This window comes from Cebus imitator, unplaced genomic scaffold, assembly GCF_001604975.1.
Source record: "Cebus imitator isolate Cc_AM_T3 unplaced genomic scaffold, Cebus_imitator-1.0 Scaffold97, whole genome shotgun sequence".
NCBI classification, from domain to species: Eukaryota; Metazoa; Chordata; class Mammalia; order Primates; family Cebidae; genus Cebus; species Cebus imitator.
Genome location: NW_016107412.1, coordinates 6,666,749 through 6,689,861, shown reverse-complemented (window position 1 = coordinate 6,689,861; position 23,113 = coordinate 6,666,749). Strand labels below are relative to the sequence as shown.

General features: G+C 37.7%; 1 protein-coding gene across 1 annotated transcript in view; it reads left to right on the top strand.

Moving 5' to 3' along the window:
* Positions 1–23,113, top strand: part of LOC108309824 (renalase-like) — a 48,444-nt gene that overhangs the window by 24,032 nt on the left and 1,299 nt on the right. The gene's annotated exons all lie outside the window — the stretch shown is intronic.

Here is a 23,113-nt window from a genome sequence, read left to right as displayed (position 1 = left end):
GGAAAATGTGGCACATATACACCATGCAATATTATGCAGCCATCAAAAATGATGAGTTTGTGTCCTTTGTAGGGACGTGGATGAACCTGGAAACCATCATTCTCAGCAAACTGACACAAGAACAGAAAATCAAACACTGTATGTTCTCACTCATAGGTGGGTGTTGAACAATGAGAACACAGGGCAGGGGAGCATCACACACTGGAGTCTGTCGGGGGAAAATTTGGGAGAGACGGCAGGGGGTGGGGAGTTAGGGAGAGATAGCATGCAGAGAAATGCCAGATATAGGTGATCGGGAGGAAGGCAGCAAATCACACTGCCATGTGTGTATCTATGCAACAATCTTGCATGTTCTTCACATGTACCCCAAATCCAAAATGCGATAAAAAATATAAAAAGAAAAAAACACACCTTGCCTATGTATCATAAGTTCATAGTGATCTTTGGATAACCAAAATAGGCCCTTTCGGATAGGTGGACTGTAGCATGACCCAATTTATCAACAACAGGAAACCTAAGAGGTGTCAGTCTTAAGTACTGTATTGCATTGAGTAATTGCCCACCTCCTTGTCACTAGCTCATAACCACTTGCTTCACCTTATTATGAGGTAGTCCCTATGTGTGAGATCATCAGGTGAGAAATTCTGATCATTGACTTAGGAATTTATTGAAGTCATTTTTTTCTCATATACCCTTGGGACTTACTCTGCAATGTAGTCAGCATCACACATATTCAGAAGACCTAATTATTTTGAACAGCAAATACTTTGTAGAAAACTTTAAAAAGGAGTCTGTGTCATTGGTACTGGGCAAATACTAAACATAGTCACTTATACCCAGTATTAATACTTAAAAATGGATAGTAGATGTTATTACATGGGCATAGATGCTCTAAGAAATAGGCCCTATTCCAGCAGTCTCCTACAAAGAATAAATCTACTTGGTCTATTTAAGTAAACATCAGTATTATGCTATAAAACTAACAAAAAGTTTAGTTTACTCAACTTTTCATTAAACACATATTTGTTGAGCTTCTAACTATGTATCAAACATTGAACTGGGTTCTAAAGACTCAAAAGACAGCTCCCTTCCTTTAAGGAGTTTCCCATATAATCAATCAGCAAGGGTAACCAATAGGCACATAATACTGATACAGTACATTTTGCTATACAAAAACTATGTACAGTATACTATGTGAGCACAGGGCAAACTTAGGGAGAAAGTAGTAAGAAGTAGCTTCCTAAAAGAAGATGCCACTTGAGCTAAATCCTTCAAGATGAGGAAGACAGGTAAAATTAGTGTTGTTGGAGCAATATTCCAAGAACACATGCACTTTCTTAGAAGCAAAAGAGGCAAAGTACACTTGAGGAATGCCTAGTTGCTCTGTTTAGCAGAAACTGAACTTGGTCTTTGCCATCATGTGTTGTAGCACTTCTGTATACCATGATAATTCACCTCAGCATGTTATTAGACAGTCTCTCGCTCTCTCTTTCAAGAATGCAACCTATTAATTCCTTACTCACTGTAGCTCACTGGGCTCTGTAACTTGCTTTATACTCCAACCACCTTATGGAGTTTGTATCCCTTCCCCATCACATAGGTGAGAAAACTTAAGCTTAGAGAGCTTGCATGTCTTATGCGAGTTTCAGCTGCTAGGAAGTGGCAAAGGGGGAATTCAAATGCAGGCCTATTTAAAAGCTAGTGCTTTTAAATAACTCACTTTATACTGCAGTAATTTTCTGAGTTCTGACTTTCTCCTAATTATGATACCTTCTTATACCATTCTTTTTTTTTTCTTGCTGTCAGCTAGAAATAATCATAGTTAACATTTATACTCTGATTTTAGAAAACACTGTATACTTGTTTTCATTTGATCCTGAAAACTGACAGATCAGGAAGTAAATATTATCTTTGCTTTAAATGAGGAAATCAAGCTTTCTATTGAACATTTTTCTTAAAGAACTAGTGAACAACAAAATAAAATTTGGAAAATACAACTTTATATTCCCATACACAAAAATTACTAAAAATGGATCATAGACCTAAACATAACACATTTAATTCTAAAACTGCTACATGAAAACGTAGGAAAAAATCTTTATGACCTTGGATTTGGCAAACATTTCTTAGATAGAACACAAAAAAGCACAAGCCATACAGGAAAAAACTGATAAATTGAGCTTAATTAAAATTTAAAAAAAAAAAAACTATGTCTTTGAAAGACACTATTAAGAAAATAAAAATACAGCCATAAACTTGGAGAAAATGTTACAAAGGACATACCTGTAAAAGCATTTATCAGTAAAAGGCTAGTATTCAGAATATGCAAAGAACTCTCACAAATCAATAATTAAGAAAAAAATAAAATAGGCCAGACACAGTGGCTCACATCTGTAATCTCAGCACTTCGAGAGGCCCAAGTGGGTGGATTGCCTGAGGTTAAGAGTTAAAGATCAGCCTGACCAATACAGCAAAACCCTGTCTCTACTAAAAAAAATAAATAAATACAAAAATTAGCCAGGCGTGGTGGTGTGCACCTGTAGTCCCAACTACTCAGGAGGCTGAGACAAGTGAATTGCTTGAACCCAGGAGAATTGCTTGAACCTGGGAGGCAGAGGTTGCAGTAGGCCAAGACTGCGCCACTGCACTCCAGCCTAGGCAATACAGTGTGACTCCATCTCAAAGAAAAAAAAAAAAAAGCACAATTATCTAAAAATTGGCAAAATACTTAGAGTACTTCACAAAAGAAGAAGTGTGAATTTACTATGGAGTTGTAAGAATTCTACACTGAAAACTACAAAACATTGCTGAAAGAAATTTTAAAACACCTGAACAAACAAAAAGATATCATATATTGAAAGATGTAATATTTTTAAGATGGCAGAATTACCCAGAGTGATCTACAGATTCATTTCAGTCTCTATCAAAATCGCAATGGCCTTTGCAGAAATCAAAAGGCCAAAATTTATATGAAACCACAAGGACCCCTGATAGCCAAAACAATCTTGAAAAAAAGAACAAAGTTGGAGGACTCACACATTCTCATTTCAAATCTTATTGCAAAACTACAGTAATAAGATAGTGTGGTACTGACATAAGGACAGGCATAGATCAATAGCATGCAATTGAAAGTTCAGAAATAAACCCATACCTATAGTGAATTGATTTATAACGATATTCTCAAGAACCTCAATGAAGAAAGAATAATCTTTTCAATATATAGTGCAGGGACAACTGGATGTCAACATACAAAAGAGTGAAGCTGGACATTTACATCACACTGCACACAAAAAAATCACTCAAAATGGATCAAAAACGTAAATATGCAAGCTAAAATCATAAAAATTCTAGAAGAAAACATAGTACAGCTAGTGCTCAACTTACGACCATGATTGGGTCCGACAAACCGGTTGTAACACGATTTGGTTGTAAGTTGAGTAGGCTATATGTACAGTACTGTGAAATGAAGTTATAAAAATCTTTAAGTCATATTTTATCCTAATTTTCTTTCATTATTGTTATATATCATAATTTTCTTTGTTCATTTTATGCCATTTGTATCATCTCTACACCATTTTGTTTCTTATTTTTACATTCGTCAGGTTTAAGTAAAACACTGCATTACCAGTACAACTGGTTTAATATTTGCAAAACATTGTGGTCATAAAGTCGAATGGTCGTAAGTTGCATAGGTCGTAAGTCAATCAATACCTGTAGTAAATCTTTATAACCTTGAATCTGGCAATGGTTTCTTAGATATGACACCAAAAATATAAGCAACAAAAGAAAATATAATTTGGACTGCATGAAAATTCAATAGTTTTGTTCATCAAAGTATTATCAAAAAAGTGAAAAGATAACCCACAGAATGGGAGAAAATATTTATGAGTCACATATCTGATAAGAGTCTACTATCCAGAATGTATAAAGATCTTTTATAACAGAAAAAAAAAAACCCCAACTCAATTAAAATATGAGCAAGAGACTTGAATAGACATTTTGCCAAAGAAGAAATACAAATGGCCAAGAAGCACATGAAAAGGTGTGCAAAATCATTATATATTTGGGAAATGCAAATTGAAATCACAATGAGATACTATTTCACACACATTAGGATGGCTATAAGATGCAAAACACAAGTGTTAGAGAAGATGTGAAGAAATGGAACACTTGTACTTTGTTGATGGGAAGGTAAAATGGCGCAGCCACTGTGGAAAACAGCTTGGTGGTTACTCAATAAGTTAAGCATATGAGGCAGCAGTTCCACCCTAGATGTGTAATCAAAAGAAATGAAAGCATGTGTTCAACCAAAACTGCATACACCAATGTTCATAACAGCACTCTTCAAAATAGCCAAAAGTGGAAACAACCCAAATGTCTTATCAATTAATGAATAAACAATATATATTATATCCGTACAGTGGAATGTCATTCAACCATAAAAAGGGATGAAGTACTGATACATGATATAACATGGATGAACCCTGGAAGCATGCTATACGAAAGAAGCCAGTCATAAAGATAACCTCTTGAATCATTCCATTCATATGAAACATGCAATATAGGCAAATCCCTAGAGACAGAAAGCAGATTAGTGTTTGCCAGTTACTAACTGCAAATTTTATGTGTATTTCCACCAAACACACAAAAAGATGTCAATGGCAAGTGAGCACACAGAAAGATAATGACCATCAGTGTTCATTATGGAAGTGCAGATTACAACTACAATGAGATACCATGACACACCTACAAGAAAACATGCTATGTGAAAGAGGCCAGTCGGGGCTCAGATCGGAAACTCTCAATATGACAATTGCTGACAAGGATGTGAAACAATTGGAACTCTCACATATCACTAGTGGAAATGCAAAATGGTACAGCCACTTTGAAAAATACTTTGGCAGTTTCTTACAAAGTTAGACATACACTTACGATGTGACCCAGCAACCACACTCTTAGAGATTTACCCAAGAACAATGAAGATATGCATCCTCACAAAAACCTACATCCAAATAATATTAGCAGCTTTATTAATAATTGCTAAATAGTGGAAATAACCTAACTATTCATTACCTGATAAGTGGGTAAATAAATTATTATATATCCATAAATAAAAAAAAACTACTCAAAATAAAAAGGAACAAACTAGAAATATTTATAATAACATAAATGAATCTCAGAAGCATTATCTCAGTGAAAGAAGTCAGACTCAAAGTTTGTGTGTGGATGTGACCCCTCCCATTCCTCTGTCCATGTACCTAGACTTCTCCTGGCTTCTGCTGTCTTCTGTCTGCCTTCTTGATGGCTGTCTTTTTCTGCTTCCCCACTCTAGATTGCTTGATCTCAGGCTTGATTCGGAAAGAAGTCATACATAATAAGACAAAGTGATAATGATTTTAAAAGAGCAACATCAAATGGCTGGCAAGATGGCCAAAAAGTAATAGCTCCAGTCTGCAACTCCCAACAAGAACAACACAGAAGGCAGGTGACTTCTGTATGTCCAACTGAGGTACCCAGCTCATCTCACTGGGACTGGTTGGACAGTGGGTGCAGCCCACGGAGGGCAAGCTGAAGCAGGGTAGGGCGTCACCTCACCTGGGAAGCACAAGGGGTCATACGATGCTTTTCCCAGTCTTCACAACTCTCAGATCAGGAGATTCCCTCAGATGCCTACACCACCAGGGCCCTGGATTTAAAGCACAAAACTGGGCTACTGTTTGGGCAGAAACCAAGCTGGCTGCAGGAATTTTTTTCATACCCCAGTGGTGCCTGGAACACCAGTGAGACAGAACCGTTCACTCCCCTGGAATGGGGGATGAAGCCTGGGATCCAACTGGTCTAGCTCAGTGGAGCCCAGCAAGCTAAGATACACTGGCTTGAAATTCTTGCTGTCAGCACAGCAGTCTGAAGTTGACCAGGGATGCTTGTACTTGGTTGGGGGAGAGGGCGTCCACCATTACTGAGGCTTGAGTAGGCTGTTTTCCCCTCACAGTGTAAACAAAGCTGCTGGGAAGTTCAAACTGGACAGAGCCCATCGCAGCTCAGCAAAGCCACTGTAGGCAGACTGCCTCTCTAGATTCCTCCTCTGTGGGCAGGGCATCTCTGAAAGAAAGGTAGAAGCCCCAGTCAGGGGCTTATATATAAAACTCGCATCTCCCTGGGAAACAGCACCTGGGAGAAGGAACAGCTGTGAGCACAGCTTCAGCAGACTTACATGTTCCTTCTTGCCAGCTCTGAAGAGAGCAGCAGATCTCCCACCACAGTATTATATTGAGGTTCAGGGGTGCCCTCAGTTCCCCTGAGAGGACATTTCTCCAGGTTCTTGGTCTATCGGCCTCTCAAGAATGAGAGAGGAGACCACAGTGCATTGCACTCATAAAAGTAAATGCCATACTCAAAAGTGTTTTTAGAAAGTGATTTTATTTAAAGCCGGGAGAGAAAAAGGAGAAGGAGAGAGAAAGAAACAGCTAACTTTCATACTGAATGAGAGGAAGAAAAGCTGCTCTTACACTGAGTGAGAAGGGTTCCCAGAGGGGGAAAGCCAGAGAAGGAAAGCTTCTCTCACACTGAGTGAGAGAATCCAGAAGGATGGAATCCAGGAGAGAAAAGACAGCTTCCACACTGAGAGGTAGGGAATTGAGAGAGAGAGATGGAGTTTAGGAGAGGAAAAGCAGCTTCCACGAGAGAGTGTTTGTGGAAGAGGACCCAAACATGGAGTCTGAAGGGGTGTGGAAGAAGGGGACTTTTAACCTGGGAGGCACCCCCACCTTCTCTAAGACCCCTGGCCATTGAAAGGAGTTCCTTAGAACTTCAGCTGGGGTGATTGACTCTTAGTTTCTTCCCATGCTCGCAAAATGTAAACATAAATCATTAAATCTCCTGGATGGAGAGAGATGGGAGGGGAAGAAAATGACACTGGAAAGTTCTTGCCCTAGAAGCTATGCCCTCTCATGTACCTGGAAAGAGAACACATTCCCTCAATAGCACTTGAGTCTGCTAAGGGACAGAATGCCTCCTGAAGTGGGTCCCTGACCCCTGTGCCTCCTGACTGTGAGACACCTCCCATCAGGGGTCAAAAGACACCTCATACAAGAAAGCTCAGGCTGGCATCTAGCAGGTACCCCTCTGGGATGAAGCTTCCAGAGGAAGAAACAGGCAGCAATCTTTGCTGGTCTGCAGCTTCCGCTGGTGATACCCAAGCAAACAGAGTCTGGAGTGGACTTCCAGCAAACTCTAGCAGACCTGCACAAGAGGGGCCTGACTGTTACAGGAAAACTAAAAAACAGAAAGGAATAGCATCAACATCAACAAAAGGATGTCCACACAAAAACCCATCCAAAGGTCACCAACGTCAAAGACCAAGGGTAGATAAATCCATGAAGATGAGGAGAAACCAGTGCAAAAAGACTGAAAATTACAGAAACCAGAATGCCTCTTCTCCTCCAAAGGAACACAACTCCTCTCCAGCAAGGGAACAAAGCTAGACAGAATGAGTTTGACAAACTGACAGAAGTAAGCTTCAGAAGGTGGGTGATAACAAACTCCTCCAAACTAAAGGAGCATGTTCTAACCCAATGCAAGGAAGCTAAGAACCTTGAAAAAAGGTTAGTAGAATTGCTAACTAGAGTAACCAGTTTAGAGAATGTAAATGAACTGATGGAGATGAAAAACACAGCATGAGAACTTCGTGAAGCATACACATGTATCAATATCTAAATCGATCAAGCAGAAGAAAGGATATGAGAGATTGAAGATCAACTTAATGAAATAAAGAATGAAGACAAGATTAAAGAGAAAAGAATGAAAAGGAATGAACAAACCCTCCAAGAAATACGAGACTATGTGAAAAGACCTAATCTACATTTGATCAGTAGTAGTGACGGGGAGAATGGAACCAAGTTGGAAAACACTCTTCAGGATATTATCCAGGAGAACTTCCCCAGCCTAGCAAGACAGGCCAACATTCAAGTTCAGGAAATACAGAGAACACCGCAAAAATACTCCTTGAGAAGAGCAACCCCAAGCACATAATTGTCAGATTCAGCAAGGTTGAAATGAAAGAAAAATGTTAAGGGCAGCCAGAAAGAAAGGTTGGATTACTCACAAAGCAAAGCCCATCAGACTAACAGCAGATCTCTGCAAAAACCCTACAAGCCAGAAGAGAGTGGGGGTCAATATTCAACATTCTTGAAGAAAAGAATTTCAACCCAGAATTTCATATCCAGCCAAACTAAGCTTCATAAGCAAAGGAGAAATAAAATCCTTTACAGACAAGCAAATGCTGAGAGATTTTGTCACCACCATACCTGCCTTACAAGAGCTCCTGAAGGAAGCACTAAACATGGAAAGGGAAAACAAGTACCAGCCACTGCAAAAACATACCAAATTATAAATACCATTGACACTATGAAGAAACTGCATCAACTACAAGCAGAATTACCAGCTAGCATCATAATGACAGGATCCAATTCACATATACCAATATTAACCTTAAATGTAAATAAGCTAAATGCCTCAATTAAAAGACACAGACTGATAAATTAGCTGAAGAGTCAAGAACCATTAGTGTGCTGTATTCAGGAGATGCATCTCACATTCAAAGACACATAGTCTCAAAATAAAGGGATGGAAGAATATTTGCCAAGCAAATGGAAAGCAAAAGAAAAACCAGGGGTTGCAATCCTTGTTTCTGATTAATCAGACTTTAAACCAGCAAAGATCAAAAAAGACAAGGAAGGGCATTACATAATGGTAAAGGGATCAATGTAACAAGAAGAACTAACTATCCTAAATGTATATGCACCCAATACAGGAGCACCCAGATATACAAAGCATATTCTTAGAGACCTACCAAGAGTCTTAGACTCCCACACAATAATAATGGGAAAACTTAACATCCCACTGTCAATATTAGACAGATCAACGAGACAGAAAATTAACAAGGATATTCAAGACTTGAACTCAGCTCTGGACCAAGTGGACCTAATAGACATCTACAGAACTCTCCACCCCAAATCCACAGAATATAAATTCTTCTCAGCACCACATTGCACTTATTCTAAAACCGACCACATAAAGCACTCCTCAGCAAATGCAAAAGAACGGAAATCATAGAGTCTCTCAGACCACAGTGCAATCAAATTAGAACTCAGGATTAAGATACTCACTCAAAACTGCACACTACATGGAAACTGAACAACCTGCTCCTGAATGACAACTGGGTGAATAACAAAATTAAGACAGAAATAAAGATATTATTTGAAACCAATAAGAACAAAGACACAACATACCAGAATGTCTGGGACACAGCTAAAGCAGTGTTTGGAGGGAAATTTATAGCAATAATGCCCACAGAAGAAAGCAGGAAAGATCTAAAATTGACACCCTAACATCACAATTAAAAGAACTGGAGAAGCAAGAGCAAACAAATTCAAAAGCTAGCAGAAGACAAGAAATAACTAAGATCAGAGCAGAACCAAAAGAGATAGAGGCATGAGAAAACCTTCAAAAAACAAAAAACGAATCCAGGAGCTGATTTTCTGAAAAGATTAAAAAAATAGATAGACCACTAGCCGGACTAATAAAGAAGAAAAAAGAGAAGAATCAAATAAACACAATAAAAAAATGATAAGGGGGATATCACTACTGATTCCACAGAAATACAAACTACCATCAGAGACTACTACAAACACCTCTACACAAATAAACTAGAAAATCTGGAAGAAATGGATGCATTCCTAGACACATACAACCTCCCAAGACTAAACCAGGAAGAAGCCAAATGCATGAATAGACCAATAACAAGTTCTGAAATTGAGGCAGTAATTAATAGCCTATCAATCAAAAAAAGGCCAGGTCCAGATGTATTCACAGCTGAATTCTACCAGAGGTACAAAGAGGAGCTGGTAACATTCCTTCTGAAACTACTCCAAACAATAGAAAAAGAGGGACTTCTCCCTAACTCATTTTATGAGGATAGCATCATCCTAATACCAAAACCTAGCAGAGACACAGCGAAAAAACAAAATTTCAAGCCAACATCCCTGATAAACATCAATGCAAAAATCCTCAATAGAGTAATGGCAAGCTGAATCCAGCGGTACATGAAAAAGCTTATCAGCCACGATCAAGTTGGCTTCATCCATGGGATGCAAGGCTCATTCAACATATGCAAATCAATAAACGTAATCCATCACATAAACAGAGCCAATCACAAAAACCACATGATTATCTCAATAGATGCAGAGGAGGCCTTCAATAAAATTCAACACCCTTCATGCTGAAATCTCTCAGTAAACTAGGTTCTAATGGAACATATCTTAATAAGAGCTATTTATGACAAACCCACAGCTAATATTATACTGAATGGGCAAAAACTGGAAGCATTTCCTTTGAAAGCCAGCACAAGACAAGGATGCCTTCTCTCACTACTCCTATTCAGCATAGTATTGGAAGTTCTGGCCAGGGCAATCAGGCAAGAGAAAGAAATAGAGTATTCAAATAGGAAGAGATGAAGTCAAATTGTCTCTGTTTGCAGATTACATGATTGTATATTTAGAAAACCCATTCATCTCAGCCCAAAATCTCCTTAAGCTGATAAGCAACTTCAGCAAAGTCTCAGGATACAAACTCAATGTGCAAAAATCAAAAGCATTCCTATACACCAATAACAGACAGAGAGCCAAATCATGAGTGAACTCCCATTCACAATTGCTACAAAGAGAATAAAATACCTAGGAATACAACTTACAAGGGATGTGAAGGACCCCTTCAAGGAGAACTACAAACCACTGCTCATAGGAGAGAACACAAACATATGGAAAACCATTCCGTGCTAATGGATAGAAAGAATCAATATCATGAAAAATGCCCATACCACCCAAAGTAATTTATAGATTCAATGCTATCCCCATCAAGCCACCATTGACTTTCTTCACAGAATTAGAAAAAACAGCTTTAAATTTTATATGGAACCAAAAAAGGAGCTCATATAGCCAAGACAATCCTAAGCAAAAAGAACAAAGTTGTAGGCGTCATGCTACCTGACTTCAAACTATTCTATAAGGCTACAGTAACTAAAACAGCATGATACTGGTACCAAAACAGATATCTAGACCAATGGAACAGAAGAGAGACCTCAGAAATAATGCCACATATCTACAACCATCTGATCTTTGACAAACCTGACAAAAACAAGCAATGGGGAAATAATTCCCTATTTAATAAATGATGTTGAGAAAGCTGGCTAGCCATATGCAGAAAACTGAAACTGGACCGTTCCTTACACCTTATATAAAAAATAACTCAAGAATGGATTAAAGACTTAAATGTAAAACCTAAAACCATAAAAACCCTAGAAGAAAACCTAGGCAATAGCATTCAGGACATAGCCATGTGCAAAGAATTCATGACTAAAACACCAAAAGCAATGGCAACAAAAGCCAAAATTGACAAATGGGATCTAATTAAACTAAAGAGCTTCTGCACAGCAAAAGAAACTATCATCAGAGTGAACAGGCAACCTACAGAATAGGAGAAAAATTTTGCAATCTATCCATCTGGCAAAGGGCTAATATCCAGAATTTACAAAGAACTTTAACAAATTTACAAGAAAAAAACAACCCCATCAAAAAGTAGGCAAAGGATATGAACAGATGCTTCTCAAAAGAAGACATTTACGGGGCCAATAAACATGAAAAAAAGCTCTTTATCACAGATCATTAGAGAAATGGAAATCAAAACCACAATGAGATACGATTTCACTCCAGTTAGAATAGCGATTATTAAAAAGTCAGGAAACAACAAATGCTGGAGAGGATCTGGAGAAATAGGACTGCTTTTACACTATGGAGGGAGTGTAAATTAGTTCAACCATTGTGGAAGACAGTTTGGCAATTCCTCAGGGATCTAGAACTAGAGATACTATTTGACTGAACAATCCCATTACTGGGTAGATACCCAAAGGATTATAAATCATTGTGCCATAAAGACACATGCACATGTAACTTATTGCAGCACTATTCACAATAACAAAGACTTGGAACCAACCCAAATACCCATCAGTGATAGATTGGATAAAGAAAATGTGGTACATAAACACCATGGAATACTATGCAGCCATAAAAAAGGGTAACTTCAGGTCCTTTGCAGGGACATGGATGCAGCTGGAAACCATCATTCTCAGCAAACTAAAGAAAACCAAACACTGCATGTTCTCACTCATAAGTGGGAGTTGAACATCACATGTGGATACAGGGAGGGGAATGTCACATACCAGGGCCTGTCAGGGTTCGGGGGCTAGGGGAGGGATAGTAGTAGGAGAAATACCTAATGTAGCTGATGGGTTTAGATGAAGCAAACCACCATGGCACATGTATACCTATGTAACAAACCTGCACATCTGCACATGTACCCTAGAACTTAAAGTATAATATAAATAAATAGCAACATCAATAATTAATAAATAAAACAAATAAAAAGCAACATCAGAAAATAAAAGTCTGTGTGTATCACTTTCAGGAAAAGTTAAAAATGTAGAGATAAAAAACAGTAGTGTTAGCAGGGCCTGTGATTGAGAAAAAGGGATCAACTGCAATGGGGCATAAGGGAAATTTGGGGAGGGTGGAAATGTTCTTTGTTATTAATAGTGGCTGTTACACAACTGCATATTTTGTCAAAATGTATAGAATAGTACACATAACAATAAATTTTACTGTATATAGGTTTACTTAAGCTGACTTTTAAAAACACCCGTGTTTTTTATCCTCCATTATTGTTTTTCTGAGGAGCACAAGAGTTGACTCTTTTAATTTTCACGGTATTAAAAGTAGAAGGAAGTTTGTTTCTAGACCTGAAGATCAAAATGTCTGCATTCTTTTTTGCCATAATCCTCTGGCCCAGATACAAAGTTTTTGGGTCCATTCAACAGGAATGAGAACCAGAAAGAAATATCAATGTCATGCTTCTGGGTCATCAAGAAGAATAAATAGGGAATCGGAGAAGGAGGAGCAGAAAAATTGAATTAGCAGGAAATTAACTAGCTGTTAACCTACAGAAGGGGAAGAAGTAGTAGTGAGGCCCAGTTCAGGAGGAAAAATGATTCTCAGTTTACCTCTGGACTCACCATGGAAAGCATTTTTAGCCCTCTGCATCCTAGAATCCCAAGCAATTGGATCCTTTGAGAAATTATGACAGAACATGTATATTTAGAGGAAAACAAAAGAATTCCAAATCTGTTAAATCACTTTACAGAAAGGAGCTGGGTTTTGTACCCTCACGCTTTTCATAGTGCTCAGCAACTACTGGGAACAAAACAAATATTTGAAGAATTAATGAATGAATATACTAAAACTTGCTGAAAGGCAGAACAATTTTCTATTAAATTAAAAACTCTAAAGGGGAACGTAATATGACTATTGTTTTGTCCATTGTTACTTCAATAGTACTAGAGAAAACAATATTTCATTCTTTATTGTGTGTTTGTTCTGAACAAGTCCTCATCAAAAGAGTTTGCGCCAGTGTTTTCAGGGTTTTAAAAGATAGAATAGATCTAAACAGAGTCAATGTAGACCTCAGCAATTGAATATACAATTTCAGCAAAGTATGTCCTTTGCAGTTTGAGCCCACTAAAGCTGCTACATGGATCATATAATTGATTTGTGGCATATTCTGCCTGCATCTACCCAATGGTTTATTAAAATAGAATAGACAAATGCCAATAAAATGAAAAGCTCCACTGAGAATTGACCAAACCACATTGCTTTCTTCACACCTAGGATATTCCAACCAATAGTAATTTTACAGCAGCTCTCTGTAGTACCAGATACAGAGCTCTGTAATCAGGAGTCCACAATACAAGTAAGCCTTTCCCTAAGCACAAGAAAGAAATGGGTTTATGAGATCACCATTAAATATAATAGAACACTGGAGAGATGAGTAGAACAGAGGAAAGACGAAATGATGAACACAACACATAAGAACCAATTAAAAATGTACCATCTCTGCAGGAAAGCACCCATGTGTTGATAAAGCTCTTTATGATTATTAAGTACTGTAGCATAAGATGATTAGAACTGAGAGCATAAAAAATCAGGTAAAATTATCAAAGAAATATACCTAAAAATAGATTAAATGGTATAATCAGCATCCCAATTTATCATTATTATCTCAGTTTGGAGTATCACTTATCTTTAATAAGATGCAGTGTATGGTTAAGAAATAATCTTTATCGTCACTTTTTTTTAATACTATAACAAATATATTTCATATGTGTATGATTTCTAATTTGCTACAAAAATCTGACATAGAGAATCAACTGTTTTAAGAAAGAATTTTTTAAATTAAATCAGAATAAGTGTTGTTCTGTGCAATTCAGTTGCTCGGGAACTGGGATAGAGTGGTGAGGGGTTAAGTGTGACAAAAGAGAAGGTGGTTAATAGCATGATTGTTTGGAGGGCGGGGGTGGGAAAGCAAAATTTAGAGACTCAGAAACTAAAGAAAATGATTTTCATAGAGAAAAAAAAAATTCTACCACCTTTAGAGACCATCTGAACACTGTGAATATAAAAATTTCAAAACTTTGAATTAGCTTTTTTGTTGGCCTGTGTGCATTCATTCTTTGAGCAAACATTTATTCAATGCCAGTCATATACAGTGGAGTAACAGATACCAGAAATACAAAGACGTGTAAGACACAGCCCCCATAGCTTGCTATTTTTAAGGACTCAGAAGGCTTTTAAACATCAAACATCTCTTACCAAATTGCATTTTGGTTAGTTGTATGCAGAGGAATTAGCAACATTTTGTTGGATTTTCATCAAACCCAAAAGGGATTTTTTAAAAATAGAAAATTAGGGGTAAATATACCCCTGGTAGAAGTGGGAACATTTCATTTTGAATTTGCCCTACAGAAAATACTTTGTGCATTTAAAAAAAAAAAAAGAAAGAAAGAAAGAAAGAAAGAAAAAACCTGTTTTCAACTTTCATGTCCCAGCTCTTCCTTTCTTTCTTATATTATGGATATTTACTCAGTGGCTAATAGTATTGTTCCACTCTTGCCACAATATTGAACTTATATCTTTTTCAGAGTGCCTGGATTAGTCTTCTATCTGTAAATACACAAACAATCATTTCCATTGACATCAGAATAAGTCCTGGTCACTCCTTCATTTATTGACACTTCTCCCTGTGTAAACAAGCATGTGATCAGTGCTATAATCAATGCCTTGTGAATACAGTAAGAATAGAGAGATATATACAGAGAATCAACATGAACCACATTCACTCTCTAGGCCACATGTAATTTGAATTTATTCCACATTTGATTAAGTCACTTCCCCCAATCCTAATTTTCCTCCAAACCTTTGATGGTTACTACCTAAATGTTTAGTCATGGGTAAACAAACAAAGCATGTGTAACTATAGATTCTATTTCTATCTAGAGTAATATTTGTATAAAAGAGAGGTTGTGCAGGTTTCTGGGAAATACATTTTATATAAGATTTCATTCCATTTTTAAAAATTACTTATCCACTCACTAAACCCAAACTCAGGTTATCCAGTGATACTGGAAATTACTGATGGTTTTTCAAAGCTCATGTTAGCTCCTCCCTAGCCACCATCTCTACCTTTTATGGAAAACATTTTTCAGGTTGACAGAGACTCTGCTTTGAGCTGTGTCAAGCCTTACCCCAGAGCAGTGGTTCCAGGCATTTTTTTTTTCATGGACCAGTAAAATCCCTCTAAATGTTTTGTGAGCTAATATAATATTGTTATCTTTTAATTATTCAATTAAAAATTTAAAAGGCAAAAACACAGCTACAAGAATTTAAACAAAAGAATAACTCAAAAAATAAAGTTACAACTTCATAACAGATTTGTAAATATTATATATATAAAATATACTTCGCTTTATGAAAAAGCTCATAATTCTTTTTCTTCATCTTGCCTTTTGGGAACAACTACCTTTGTGCTTTGCATAGATAGAGGCTATAAAGGAACAAGTTAACCAAATATTCCATTTCTGCTGTTTATGTACCATGGCATGGACTTAGGTTTACACTGGTAGCAGAGTAGAGAAAGGCAAGAAAGTGAGAAAATGTATCGATCAGCTCCGTACCATCTCAGCCTTCATAGCTATTATTGCCAGTGTGGTCAATACCTCACACACGAAATGAGCAGGGGAAATGCCAAGGCAAAGAGATTATTACTCAAAGTTTTTCCCAGTCAATTTAGTGTGCAACCAGTAAACAATAAAGTTTCCCTGAATTCAGGAACAATTTGTCACCATCAGACACTGGAACAGATGAAAATTGTTTTTAAAAGATGCAGTGTAAGTATCAAAATACAAGTGATGGCTTAGACATCTCCATCTGCTGTCAAGGCTCATGCATACCCAAAGCAAATTAAAGTGACCTGCAGGAAGGTAATATAAGAAAGTGGGAAAATTATCTACAGTCTTTCGCAACTAAGGTTTTTTTTTTTTTAATGTGAATTACCTCGTATGCAATTGAGAAATAAGAGATCAATATCAGGTGATTCATATTGGTTTCAAACATGCTTATGTTTTGAAGTAATTGGGGTAAGTTTTCTTACAAGCAAAGATAAAGCCTTACTAAATGTGAAGGTCTTAGGAATAATAACTAGAAATCTACAAAGGTGCCTTCCTTTTGTGCAAATAGTGGCTGTTCCAATGGCCTAAAGAACTGCTGAGTTTTCTACCACATTAGGCTTTTCAGCAAAAGTGGAAGTGCAGTTGGTGAAACCACAAAGATATTTCCCCTATTTTAACATGACAGACTGTAACATGACAGACTGATGAATAAAGGGCAGCATCCAAGATCATGTTTTCAATTTAGCTCAAAATGCTCTATTTTGGAGGCAACTGTCCTCCAAGACCCATATCTCAAAGGAGAAACACAAGCTCCAGGATCTAGGCTGCAAGGAGTGTACCACTGTAGCTAGATACAGAAGCTGGGAGAATGTTAACTGTGCTAGCCACTTTACTGTGATGTTTATTGGTTTTGTTAGTGCATGATTCAAAGTTCCATAAGCTTTCAGTCATCTGCCACTAACTCTGTTTTTCCCACAAGCCCTGATATTTTTAGCATACAGTATTGTAGAACTATGGTTATAGCTAAAATGCCTGTATTTTATTTTTACACAGCAGCCAAAGCACCTGTGTGACCCAGAGAAGGGTAGTGTCCTGGAGGAGGGGGGTCTTAGAAGGTTATTAGAAGGAATTGTAATTGGGCATGCAGCAGCATCTAGAGGAAATGGCTCCTGATGTGATTCTGTTCCTTGGCATTGAAATGTCCCTGGTTTGGAGAGAGGCAATGAATCAAGCTATCGTAACTTAATGGGAAAGGAGAGGAAAAACAGTAAAGAATATTTAGTTCCCTTATTTCTAATTATGTGTTCCTTCTGTAATCTTCTAATCCAGGGTTGATATATAGGATTCTTCTCAAGTGCCAACTCCAATTGTACGGTAGGGGCTGCCTGAAGCATGAAAGGGAAAAGGATCCTGAGGCCCTGCTGGGCTATGTGGAAAGAATGCCACGATTGATTATTGATGTCTGTTAGTAGTTGCTACACCTGTGTTGCCCTATAATCTGCGATACAGTTGGGGAAATTTGCCCAGCAAGATGAATGATCTGGAAAGACAACCAGATTTGGTTCTGGAATCAATACATTTACCTTTGAAAATGAACAATGGATTCTTAGATAACCAGTATATCTCTGTCAGTTTCACCTTAGGCTGCTCATTTGGGTGAGCTGAGAAAATGGAGTATTTAAACCAGCAATGCTAAATACATTAGAAGTCCTAACACCAACAGTGCTACTTAACTGGAAAAGCACCACTTAAAGGATTCTACCATTCATTATATTTTGATTTGTCATGCATTTAGAAACTGTGGAGTATTTACCATCTCTCTCCCCTTACCCTACTTAATACTTGCCATATTTATTCAACTGTAACATGCCACCACATCAGTATACATCAGGAGACAGTCAAGATGTAGTTTTCACATGTGTGAATTTGGTTATTTCTGGTGCTCTTGGAGTGGGCAGCTGTAACCTCTGGATACTTAAACTAACAAATTATTTAAGAACAATTTGAGGAAAGAATATGAGGCCTGGTTGCTGTCTGAAAACCTTTATTTCCCAATGAAAAGAAAAAAGTATAATCCATAACTTGCAGAACAGCGTCAGCAGCTCAGAAGGAAACCCAAGAAAAAATAACTCAGTGGAACACCCTTGTAAGAAATGCCACATTGCCAGTGTTTTAGACGGCACAGAGGATAGACTGCATAGGGGAGTGCCTAGATATCAGACATCAGCATGTCTAAGTTAAATAGTGGTTCAGAGAAGTCCATCTCCAAATGTGAGCCTTTAGAAAGGCTTAACCAATGTATTTCTCTTTTATTTCCTTTTTATGTTTGCAAAAGATACATGTAGATAAATTCGAAAGAACTTTTCTATTACGTATAAAGTTTTGTGTCATGTTGCCACCATTTTTTCTTTCTTGTTGGTGCATAAAATATTGGTGTGTCTTGTGCCTTAGAGTCAATGAAATGTAGTATAATTTGCATTCATGATATAAATGAGGAAACATAGCAGTAAAAGCTTGATTATTCATTGTCCAAGCTTCCTGATCACATTAGTTGCACATCTAGGATTAGAATTTATAAAACTTTAATTCTTGCCTATCCACTTGAATATCACCTGTTGCCATGTTTCAGAAAGGTTTAAGTAACCAAATTGTGGGCTGGATAGCTGAATAGGTCAGCCTAAAATAAAGCCACTCTATAGGCCAAGCCAATGACTGCTCTCTATGGGTAAATGTCTCCTAGTCTAGAGATGCACTGTAGCTTCGGCATAAGTATGAAAGGAAGAATGGACAGTTTTTGAATTATTTTGCTAATAATCAACTGTCATTTTATGAAAATACCCAGCCTACTTGTCTGCCTACCTCTTTCTTTTCATCTTTAATTTCATTTTCACGCCAAAAGTACTTTTTTGTGTGAAGTTTTACAATTAGTAATCATGATACAAAGAAATTGTTAGGCTGAACCATATACAAATTGACATTATTTTACCATTTTTGACCTACAGAATCCACAAGTTTATGTGGTTCAACTTAATACACGACAGCAGACAGTCATTAAAGCAGTTCACAGTCTGAGGCCAGAGGACAGCCTTTCATCATGATTGAGAGTCTTCTAAATATGACAGTTCCTCCATTTGAGCTTCTGCTCAGCTCTATTGGGAGTCTCTGAATAACTTTTTGTGTAGGTTTCCTGTCAAGACCTTCATTTGATCAACTGTGTACAATATTTTTTTTAACTCAATGAATTGCACACTTTCATATGGTCCAGGCACTGTTCTCAGCCTTGGATACAAAGATCAGTGAGTCAGGAGCTTGCAGTCTAGGAGGGGAGGAGAGAGACATGTGCATGATTACAGTGCAAAATAGTAACATAATAGATAGAAATAACATGCTGTAAAGGCACTGACCCTGCCTGGCTGAGCAAGAATGCCTCAGAGCAGGTGATGTTTGCACTGAGTTTTGAAGGATGAGCAATTTACTTATCAGCAAAGCAGAGGGATGATGCAACATCACCCAGAAGAATGGTTTATTCCAAGCCACAGAAGTACAGGAAGAACTTGAGTTTGAGTATAGATAGGACAAAGGTGAGAGAAGTGGCAAGGACAAGGGAGGTGAGATTTGAATGTAGGTAAGATCCTGGTTATGAAGAGCGCTTCATGTGGGGCTTAGGCATTTGCATTTTATTCTGTGGGTGGAGAGAAATCACAAAACACATTGACATGGGTTTAATTTGCTTAGAAATAAAACCGCATCATCAGTTTTATTTATATACCCAGTCCAGTTATTGCCTAAGTTTATAGAAATGTCACATTTGCTACTCTAGAGCAAGCAAGAGTTCGTTCTGACCAGTCCTGGCACATATGTGAGCCAAAGCAACCTGGATTTGCAAGGAGTTGTTTCAGCCCTGACATCTCTCTTAAACACAGTCATTGAGCTGTGGTTCCTCACTGTGGCTGAAAGCATAGCCAGAGGCTGCATTATTGTGAGATTGTGGCTTTGACAATTATGTGCTCCTCCACTGCAGGGCTCTTACTTTACATGGGTGAAGGAGCTTGCCAATACACGCTCCATGTTTTCATATTTTCTTCATTGGGTAATTGCAAAATGGGTGATTCTACCTAAATACAGTGAGATTGATTTCATTCAAACTGCCAACTGGCTAATCAGTGGCCCAGTTTTCCAGCCATGTGATCTGGCATCTGGCATTTACCATCATCATATTAAATTACATAGCACCAATAAATTACCAGCTCATGACTGGGCAAAACCCTTTTCCTTAAACTCCTTCCTGGTTAATACTTGCACAATGTTTAACAGTGCCACCGTTTATCTATACAGGGGTGTCAACAGAAATGTACCAAATTTTACCACAAATGGAGATTTATGTATGTGTAAATTATACATAGATAGGCACATACATATATATGTATATATATGAATATGTATGAATGTGTTGGTCTATTGATGTGAATTTTCCAGATGCCTAAAGCTAAGTACTAATCAAATTTTTGTTGTTGTTGTTTTATTTAAATTGAGTCTTTATGGAAATATTTCTGAAAGTGCTGGAAGTGTAAGTTCTGGAGTCAGCCCACTCTGTTCGAATCCCCGTTTTTTATCTACTAACTTTCCATCTTTGGGCAAGTAGTAATTTCTCTGAGCCTCAACTTTCTTATGTATAAAATAAGAACAATAGTTACCACCTCATAGCGTTGCTATGTGAATTAAATGGGTGTGCATATACAGCATTTGTTAGGCAGTGGACATTCAAGAAATGCTAGCAATGAATACTTCATGCAATTAGAATTGCTTCTTGAAAACTGAGGCCATCATGGTAACATTAATGATTGCAGGATAACTGACAACTGATGCCCACAGCACCTATTAAGAGCCAAAATGTTATTTGCCTCTCCATTAAATTGCCCCAGACTGCCAGGATTCTTCCCAGTCTTGTCTTGTTTTGAGTTTTTATATAGCATCCTGATATGGTTTGGCTCTGTGTCCCCACCCAAGTCTCATCTTGAATTATAATCCCCATAATCTTCATGTGTTGAGGGAGGGACCTGGTGGGAGGTGATTGGATCATGTCAGCAGTTTCCCCCATTTTGTTCTCATGATAGTAAGTGAGCTCTCATGAGATCTGATGGTTTTATAAGTGTTTGATAGTTCCTCTTTCACACACTCTCTCTCTTGCCTGCTGCCATGTAAGACGTGCCTGCTTCTCCTTCCGCCATAATTATAAGTTTCTTGAGGCCCTCTCAGCCATGCAGAACTGTGAGTCAATTAAACCTGTTTTCTTTATAGATTACCCAGTTTGAGGGAATTTTTTAATAGTAGTGTGAGAATGAACTAATACATATCTCTTGCTATTAGACTATTGGTTATCACATTCTGAAATCACTAATATCTAGGAACCTAACCATATTCTTCCTCCTTTACTGTTTTACTGACAAATTAAATAATCCAACTTGATAAAATTCTATCTAAAGCAGGTTAAAAGCTCTGATTGAACACCCAAGTCTGTGCTTCAGTGACTATGTACTGGCTATTTTAGCAACTCAAAGATCTTGTCTGCGGATTCCAAGATTATCAGCTATGTCTGTGATAGATGATGCTGCCGTAAGAGACCTCCAGAAAAGTGAGAGGATATTCTCAATATTTCATGTTCGTGTTTGAGTGACACAGGTCTACAGAGGCCCTGTGTATCTTCAGAGGTTCAAAAGGGAAATAATAGTATCATCTCTTTTAAAAAACCAAATATAACATATAAATAAAAAATATCTATGGCAAAGTTTTTTTTTCTTTAAGTAAACTGTAGTCCCTGTAAGCCAGACATGGTGGCTTATACCTGTAATCCCAACACTTGAGGAAGCCAAAGCAGGAGAATAACTTGAGGCCAGGAGTTCAAGACCAGCCTGGGCAACATAACGAGACCCCATCTCTAAAAAAATTTTTTTTTAAATTAGCCAGGCACAATGGCATGCACTTACAGTCCTAGCTACTCAGGAAACTGAGGCAGGAGAATCTCTTGACCTAGGAATTCAAGGATACAGTGAGCTATGATCATGCCACCATACTTCAGCCTGGGCAACAGAGCAAGACCCTATTTCTAGAAGAAAAAAAAATTGTAAGAGAATATACTGACTCGGCTTATCTAGAACAAAGATCTCATCACCATAATTTAAATAGTACTTACTACATTTCTTGATGTTTTTTTCCTGATTTTTAAACAAGTAAATCCTCATGGGCCTTACCCTATTACTGTCTGTGAAAACACTGTATAGGAGAGACTAGAACTGTCGTATTGTCATCCCTGTGAATGGAGCCCCCCTGAAGTTGTACAATGAAGCATTCCCAAGCGATATTGCCATTATAATCATTTTCCATATTTTGGTTTTTTAGAGAGTTTTTGGTGTTTTAGTGGCCAGATCATCTCAGTGTCCAACATAACTATATTCACCTCCCACTTATTCTCCTTACTGCAAATACTTATTAGCCATCATCCATCCAAATTTTGAGAATATTTTCTCCAGAAAACAATCCATGTGCTTTTTTTCATAATTTCAAATATGAAAATAAAAAGCTGTTCTAAAAGACTGCCATGGGGTCAGTCTTACTCTCAGGACTGAGAGTTCCTTAAGGACAAGGTTGTGAAATTTTAAAATTCTCCTGCTCAGTGTCAGAACAGTGCTCAGGAAATATATGAGGAAGAAAGAACCATGGGATGGGAAAAGGGGTGGAGAGAAACTGAAGAAGGATGCCTTGGTCAGTTTGGACTGCTATAGCAAAATATCATAGACTGGGTGGCTTATAAACAGAAATTTATTTCTCACAGTTCTGGGATCTGGGAAGTGCAAGATCAACGCACTGCCAGATCCAGTGTCTGGTAAGAGCCTGTTTTCTCATAGATGGCACCTTCTGTCTGTGTCCTTACATGGTGGGAAAGACCAACAAGCTTCCTTGGGACTGTTTTTGTTTGTGTGTTTGTTTTTTTTTTTTTTTTTTTTT